This window comes from Oryzias melastigma, linkage group LG3 (assembly GCF_002922805.2).
Source record: "Oryzias melastigma strain HK-1 linkage group LG3, ASM292280v2, whole genome shotgun sequence".
NCBI lineage: Eukaryota > Metazoa > Chordata > Actinopteri > Beloniformes > Adrianichthyidae > Oryzias > Oryzias melastigma.
The window spans coordinates 10,909,137-10,916,318 of NC_050514.1; the positions used below are offsets into that span (position 1 = coordinate 10,909,137).

At 33.7% G+C, this 7,182-nt stretch overlaps 2 long non-coding RNA genes and 9 other non-coding genes across 13 annotated transcripts; 2 read left to right on the forward strand and 9 right to left on the reverse strand.

The window, feature by feature from the left end:
- The first annotated feature begins 584 nt into the window (after positions 1-584).
- On the forward strand, positions 585-6,593 carry LOC118600281. 3 transcript variants are annotated; one of them, XR_004949906.1, is made up of 4 exons: positions 585-1,892; positions 3,191-3,671; positions 3,909-4,391; positions 5,267-6,593. It is a non-coding gene; the product is annotated as an uncharacterized LOC118600281 (long non-coding RNA). The 3 variants fall into 3 exon arrangements; XR_004949905.1 differs by lacking the exon at positions 585-1,892 and adding an exon at positions 2,405-2,471; XR_004949904.1 differs by lacking the exons at positions 585-1,892; positions 3,191-3,671 and having other exon boundaries at positions 3,807-4,391.
- On the reverse strand, positions 1,891-1,962 carry trnaq-uug. Its single transcript has one exon. It is a non-coding gene; the product is annotated as a tRNA-Gln (tRNA).
- On the reverse strand, positions 2,717-2,788 carry trnaq-uug. The gene has a single exon. It is a non-coding gene; the product is annotated as a tRNA-Gln (tRNA).
- On the reverse strand, positions 3,189-3,260 carry trnaq-uug. Its single transcript has one exon. It is a non-coding gene; the product is annotated as a tRNA-Gln (tRNA).
- Positions 3,670-3,741, reverse strand: trnaq-uug. The gene has a single exon. It is a non-coding gene; the product is annotated as a tRNA-Gln (tRNA).
- Positions 4,390-4,461, reverse strand: trnaq-uug. The gene has a single exon. It is a non-coding gene; the product is annotated as a tRNA-Gln (tRNA).
- On the forward strand, positions 4,623-5,148 carry LOC118600282. The gene is made up of 2 exons (XR_004949907.1): positions 4,623-4,783; positions 5,028-5,148. It is a non-coding gene; the product is annotated as an uncharacterized LOC118600282 (long non-coding RNA).
- Positions 5,026-5,097, reverse strand: trnaq-uug. Its single transcript has one exon. It is a non-coding gene; the product is annotated as a tRNA-Gln (tRNA).
- trnaq-uug lies at positions 5,983-6,054 on the reverse strand. The gene has a single exon. It is a non-coding gene; the product is annotated as a tRNA-Gln (tRNA).
- On the reverse strand, positions 6,465-6,536 carry trnaq-uug. The gene has a single exon. It is a non-coding gene; the product is annotated as a tRNA-Gln (tRNA).
- A 352-nt stretch (positions 6,594-6,945) lies between the features above and the next one.
- Positions 6,946-7,017, reverse strand: trnaq-uug. The gene has a single exon. It is a non-coding gene; the product is annotated as a tRNA-Gln (tRNA).
- Between the last annotated feature and the right edge of the window lie 165 nt (positions 7,018-7,182).

The window sequence follows — 7,182 nt, forward strand, 5'->3', positions numbered from 1 at the left end:
ACCAAGATTTTTAGATTGCGAAGATATTCAGATTATGTTAACCCTGCGTTTCTAAATGCATTTCTCTCTTTCCTTGCTTCAAAGATCTTATAGGTTCTACTGAAATTTGAACTCAGATCACTGGATTCAGAGTCCAGAGTGCTAACCATTACACCATAGAACCATGACTTTCTGCTGGAAATTAAAACCTGACCAAACTGCAAAAAATAAATAAATAAATAAATCCAGCAACAAAACATTGCATATTGCAAAATTCACATAAAAACCTCAGTGGATTTCACTAATTACAGAGTATGTTGTCAAGTTACGTGACCTAACCCAAATTCAAGGTTCTACTGAGATTATAACTCAGATCACTGGATTCAGAGTCCAGAGTGCTAACCATTACACCATAGAACCATGAGCAGAACAGCAGAAAAAAAAAAATTCTATATTTTATGTTAGACAAGCTATCATAGGTCACAATCAAACTGCCCAAAATTAATATTTTGGGATTGCGAAGATATTCAGATTATGTTTACCTTGAGTTTCTAAATNTGGAAATTAAAACTTGACCAAAAAGCAAAAAAATAAATAGATAAATAAATCCAGCAACAAAACATTGCATATTGCAAAATTCACATAAAAACGTCAGTGGATTTCACTAATTACGGAGTATTTTGTCAAGTTACGTGACCTGACCCAAATTCAAGGTTCTACTGAGATTTGATGTCAGATCACTGGATTCAAAGTCCAGAGTGCTAACCATTACACCATAGAACCATGACTTTCTGCTGGAAATTAAAACTTGACCAAACTGCAAAAAAATAAATAAATAAATAAATCCAGCAACAAAACATTGCATATTGCAAAATTCACATAAAAACTTCAGTGGATTTCACTAATTACAGAGTATTTTGTCAAGTTACATGACCTGACCCAAATTCAAGGTTCTATTGAGATTTGAACTCAGATCACTGGATTCAGAGTCCAGAGTGCTAACCATTACACCATGGAATCATGAGCAGAACAGCAGAATAAAAAAAAAAATCTATATTTTATGTTAGACAAGCTATCATAGGTTACAAACAAACTGCCCAAAACCAATATTTTTGGATTGCGAAGATATTCAGATTGTGTTTACCTTGAGTTTCTAAATGCATTTCTCTCGTTTCTTTGCTTCAAAGATCGTGTAGGTTCTACTGAGATTTGAAGTCAGATCACTGGATTCAAAGTCCAGAGTGCTATCCATTACACCATAGAACCATGACTTTCTGCTGGAAATTAAAACTTGACCAAACTGCAAAAAAAAAAATAAATAAATAAATCCAGCAACAAAACATTGCATATTGCCAAATTCACATAAAAACTTCAGTGGATTTCACGAAATACAGAGTATGTTGTCAAGTTTCATGACCTGACCCAAATTCAAGGTTCTACTGAGATTTGAACTCAGATCACTGGATTCAGAGTCCAGAGTGCTAACCATTACACCATAGAACCATGACTTTCTGCTGGAAATTAAAACTTGACCAAACTGCAAAAAAATAAATAAATAAATAAATCCAGCAACAAAACATTGCATATTGCCAAATTCACATAAAAACTTCAGTGGATTGCACGAAATACAGAGTATGTTGTCAAGTTTCATGACCTGACCCATATTCAAGGTTCTACTGAGATTTGAACTCAGATCACTGGATTCAGAGTCCAGAGTGCTAACCATTACACCATAGAACCATGCGTATGGGGCAGAATAAAAAAAAAAATCTATATTTTATGTTAGACAAGCTATCATAGGTTAGAAACAAACTGCCCAAACCAAGATTTTTAGATTGCGAAGATATTCAGATTATGTTAACCCTGAGTTTATAAATGCATTTCTCTCTTTCCTTGCTTCAAAGATCTTATAGGTTCTACTGAGATTTGAACTCAGATCACTGGATTCAAAGTCCAGAGTGCTAACCATTACACCATAGAACCATGACTTTCTGCTGGAAATTAAAACTTGACCAAACTGCAAAAAAATAAATAAATAAATAAATCCAGCAACAAAACATTGCATATTGCAAAATTCACATAAAAACTTCAGTGGATTTCACTAATTACAGAGTATTTTGTCAAGTTACGTGACCTGACCCAAATTCAAGGTTCTACTGAGATTTGAACTCAGATCACTGGATTCAGAGTCCAGAGTGCTAACCATTACACCATAGAACCATGAGCGGAACAGCAGAAATAAAAAAAAATTCTATATTTTATGTTAGACAAGCTATCATAGGTTACAAACAAACTGCCCAAACCAACATTTTTAGATTGCGAAGATATTCAGATTATGTTAACCCTGAGTATATTTTATGTTAGACAAGCTATTATAGGTTACAAATAAACTGCCCAAAACCAATGTTTTGGGATTCCGAAGATATTCAGATTATGTTAACCCTGAGTTTATAAATGCATTTCTCTCTTTCCTTGCTTCAAAGATCTTATAGGTTCTACTGTGATTTGAACTCAGATCACTGGATTCAGAGTCCAGAGTGCTAACCATTACACCATAGAACCATGCGTAGAAGGGCAGAATAAAGAAAAAAAAATCTATATTTTATGTTAGACAAGCTATCATAGCTTACAAACAAACTGCCCAAAACCAATATTTTTAGATTGCTAAGATATTCAGATTATGTTTACCTTGAGTTTCTAAATACATTTCTCTCTTTCCTTGCTTCAAAGATCATATAGGTTCTACTGAGATTTGAACTCAAATCACTGGATTCAAAGTCCAGAGTGCTAACCATTACACCATAGAACCATGACTTTGTGCTGGAAATTAAAACTTGACCAAACTGCAAAAAATAAATAAATAAATAAATCCAGTAACACAACATTGCATATTGCAAAATTCACATAAAAACCTCAGTGGATTTCACTAATTACAGAGTATTTTGTCAAGTTACGTGACCTGACCCAAATTCAAGGTTCTACTGAGATTTGAGCTCAGATCACTGGATTCAGAGTCCAGAGTGCTAACCATTACACCATAGAACCATGACTTTCTGCCGGAAATTAAAACTTGACCAAACTGCAAAAAATAAATAAATAAATAAATCCAGCAACAAAACATTGCATATTGTAAAATTCACATAAAAACCTCAGTGGATTTCACTAATTACAGAGTATTTTGTCAAGTTTCATGACCTGACCCAAATTCAAGGTTCTACTGAGATTTGAACTCAGATCACTGGATTCAAAGTCCAGAGTGCTAACCATTACACCATAGAACCATGACTTTCTGCTGGAAATTAAAACTTGACCAAACTGCAAAAAAATAAATAAATAAATAAATCCAGCAACAAAACATTGCATATTGTAAAATGTACATGAAAACCTCAGTGGATTTCACTAATTACAGAGTATTTTGTAAAGTTTCATGACCTTAACCCAAATTCAAGGTTCTACTGAGATTTGAACTCAGATCACTGGATTCAGAGTCCAGAGTGCTAACCATTACACCATAGAACCATGCGTAGAAGGGCAGAATAAAAAAAAATTCTATATTTTATGTTAGACAAGCTATCATAGGTTACAAAAAAACTGCCCAAACCAAGATTTTTAGATTGCGAAGATATTCAGATTATGTTAACCCTGAGTTTATAAATGCTTTTCTCTCTTTACTTGCTTCAAAGATCGTATAGGTTCTACTGAGACTTGAACTCAGATCACTGGATTCAAAGTCCAGAGTGCTAACCATTACACCATAGAACCATGACTTTCTGCTGTAAATTAAAACTTGACCAAACTGCAAAAAACAAAAGAAATAAATTAATCCAGCAACAAAACATTGCATATTGCCAAATTCACATAAAAACTTCAGTGGATTTCACGAAATACAGAGTATGTTGTCAAGTTTCATGACCTGACCCAAATTCAAGGTTCTACTGAGATTTGAACTCAGATCACTGGATTCAGAGTCCAGAGTGCTAACCATTACACCATAGAACCATGACTTTCTGCTGGAAATTAAAACTTGACCAAACTGCAAAAAAATAAATAAATAAATAAATCCAGCAACAAAACATTGCATATTGCCAAATTCACATAAAAACTTCAGTGGATTTCACGAAATACAGAGTATGTTGTCAAGTTTCATGACCTGACCCAAATTCAAGGTTCTGCTAAGATTTGAACTCAGATCATTGGATTCAGAGTCCAGAGTGCTAACCATTACACCATAGAACCATGCGTAGAAGGGCAGAATTAAAAAAAAAAATCTATATTTTATGTTAGACAAGTTATCATAGGTTACAAACAAACTGCCCAAAACCAATATTTTTAGATTGCGAAGATATTCAGATTATGTTAACCCTGAGTTTATAAATGCATTTCTCTCTTTCCTTGCTTCAAAGATCTTATAGGTTCTATTGAGATTTGAACTCAGATCACTGGATTCAAAGTCCAGAGTGCTAACCATTACACCATAGAACCATGACTTTCTGCTGGAAATTAAAACTTGACCAAACTGCAAAAAAATAAATAAATAAATCCAGCAACAAAACATTGCATATTGCCAAATTCACACAAAAACTTCAGTGAATTTCACTAATTACAGAGTATTTTGTCAAGTTACGTGACCTGACCCNATGACTTTCTGCTGGAAATTAAAACTTGACCAAACTGCAAAAAAATAAACAAATAATTAAATCCAGCAACAAAACATTGCATATTGCAAAATTCACAAAAAAACTTCAGTGGATTTCACTAATTACAGAGTATTTTGTCAAGTTACGTGACCTGACCCAAATTCAAGGTTATACTGAGATTTGAACTCAGATCACTGGATTCAGAGTCCAGAGTGCTAACCATTACACCATATAACCATGAGTAGAAGGGCAGAATAAAAAAAAATTCTATATTTTATGTTAGACAAGCTATCATAGGTAACAAACAAACTGCCCAAAACCAATATTTTTGGTTTGCGAAGATATTCAGATTATGTTTACCTTGAGTTTCTAAATGCATTTCTCTCTTTCCTTGCTTCAAAGATCGTATAGGTTCTACTGAGATTTGAACTCAGATCACTGGATTCAAAGTCCAGAGTGCTAACCATTACACCATAGAACCATGACTTTCTGCTGGAAATTAAAACTTGACCAAAAAGCAAAAAAATAAATAGATAAAGAAATCCAGCAAAACAAAACATTGCATATTGCAAAATTCACATAAAAACCTCAGTGGATTTCACTAATTACAGAGTATTTTGTCAAGTTACGTGACCTGAGCCAAATTCAAGGTTCTACTGAGATTTGAACTCAGATCACTGGATTTAGAGTCCAGAGTGCTAACCATTACACCATAGAACCATGACTTTCTGCTGGAAATTAAAACTTGACCAAACTGCAATAAATAAATAAATAAATAAATCCAGCAACAAAACATTGCATATTGCAAAATTCACATAAAAACCTCAGTGGATTTCACTAAATACGGTGTATTTTGTAAAGTTACGTGACCTGACCCAAATTCAAGGTTCTACTGAGATTTGAATTCACATCACTGGATTCAGAGTCCAGAGTGCTAACCATTACACCATAGAACCATGACTTTCTGCTGGAAATTAAAACTTGACCAAACTGCAAAAAACAAAAGAAATAAATAAATCCAGCAACAAAACATTGCATATTGCCAAATTCACATAAAAACTTCAGTGGATTTCACGAAATACAGAGTATGTTGTCAAGTTTCATGACCTGACCCAAATTCAAGGTTCTACTGAGATTTGAACTCAGATCACTGGATTCAGAGTCCAGAGTGCTAACCATTACACCATAGAACCATGAGTAGAAGGGCAGAATAAAAAAAAAATTCTATATTTTATGTTAGACAAGCTATCATAGGTTACAAACAAACTGCCCAAAACCAATATTTTTGGATTGCGAAGATATTCAGATTATGTTTACCTTGAGTTTCTAAATGCATTTCTCTCTTTCCTTGCTTCAAAGATCGTATAGGTTCTACTGAGATTTGAACTCAGATCACTGGATTCAAAGTCCAGAGTGCTAACCATTACACCATAGAACCATGACTTTCTGCTGGAAATTAAAACTTGACCAAACTGCAAAAAAATAAATAAATAAATAAATCCAGCAACAAAACATTGCATATTGCAAAATTCACATAAAAACTTCAGTGGATTTCACTAATTACAGAGTATTTTGTCAAGTTACGTGACCTGACCCAAATTCAAGGTTCTACTGAGATTTGAACTCAGATCACTGGATTCAGAGTCCAGAGTGCTAACCATTACACCATAGAACCATGAGTAGAAGGGCAGAATAAAAAAAAAATTCTATATTTTATGTTAGACAAGCTATCATAGGTTACAAACAAACTGCCCAAAACCAATATTTTTGGATTGCGAAGATATTCAGATTATGTTTACCTTGAGTTTCTAAATGCATTTCTCTCTTTCCTTGCTTCAAAGATCGTATAGGTTCTACTGAGATTTGAACTCAGATCACTGGATTCAAAGTCCAGAGTGCTAACCATTACACCATAGAACCATGACTTTCTGCTGGAAATTAAAACTTGACCAAACTGCAAAAAAATAAATAAATAAATAAATCCAGCAACAAAACATTGCATATTGCAAAATTCACATAAAAACCTCAGTGGATTTCACGAAATACAGAGTATGTTGTCAAGTTTCATGACCTGACCCAAATTCAAGGTTCTACTGAGATTTGAACTCAGATCACTGGATTCAGAGTCCAGAGTGCTAACCATTACACCATAGAACCATGAGTAGAACAGCAGAATAAAAAAAAAAATCTATATTTTATGTTAGACAAGCTATCATAGGTTACAAACAAACTGCCCAAAACCAATATTTTCAGATTGCAAAGATATCAGATTATGTTAACCCTGAGTTTCTAAATGCATTTCCCTCTTTCCTTGCTTCAAACATCTTATAGGTTCTATTGAGATTTGAACTCAGATCACTGGATTCAAAGTCCAGAGTGCTTACCATTACACCATAGAACCATGAGTAGTAGAACAGACTAAAAAAAACAATTCTATATTTTATGTTAGCAAAACTATCATAGATTACAAAGAGACTGCCCAAAAAAATATTTTCAAATTGCAAAGAAATTCAGATTATGTTAACCCTGAGTTTCTCTCTTTCCTTGCTTCGAAGACTTTTTAAGT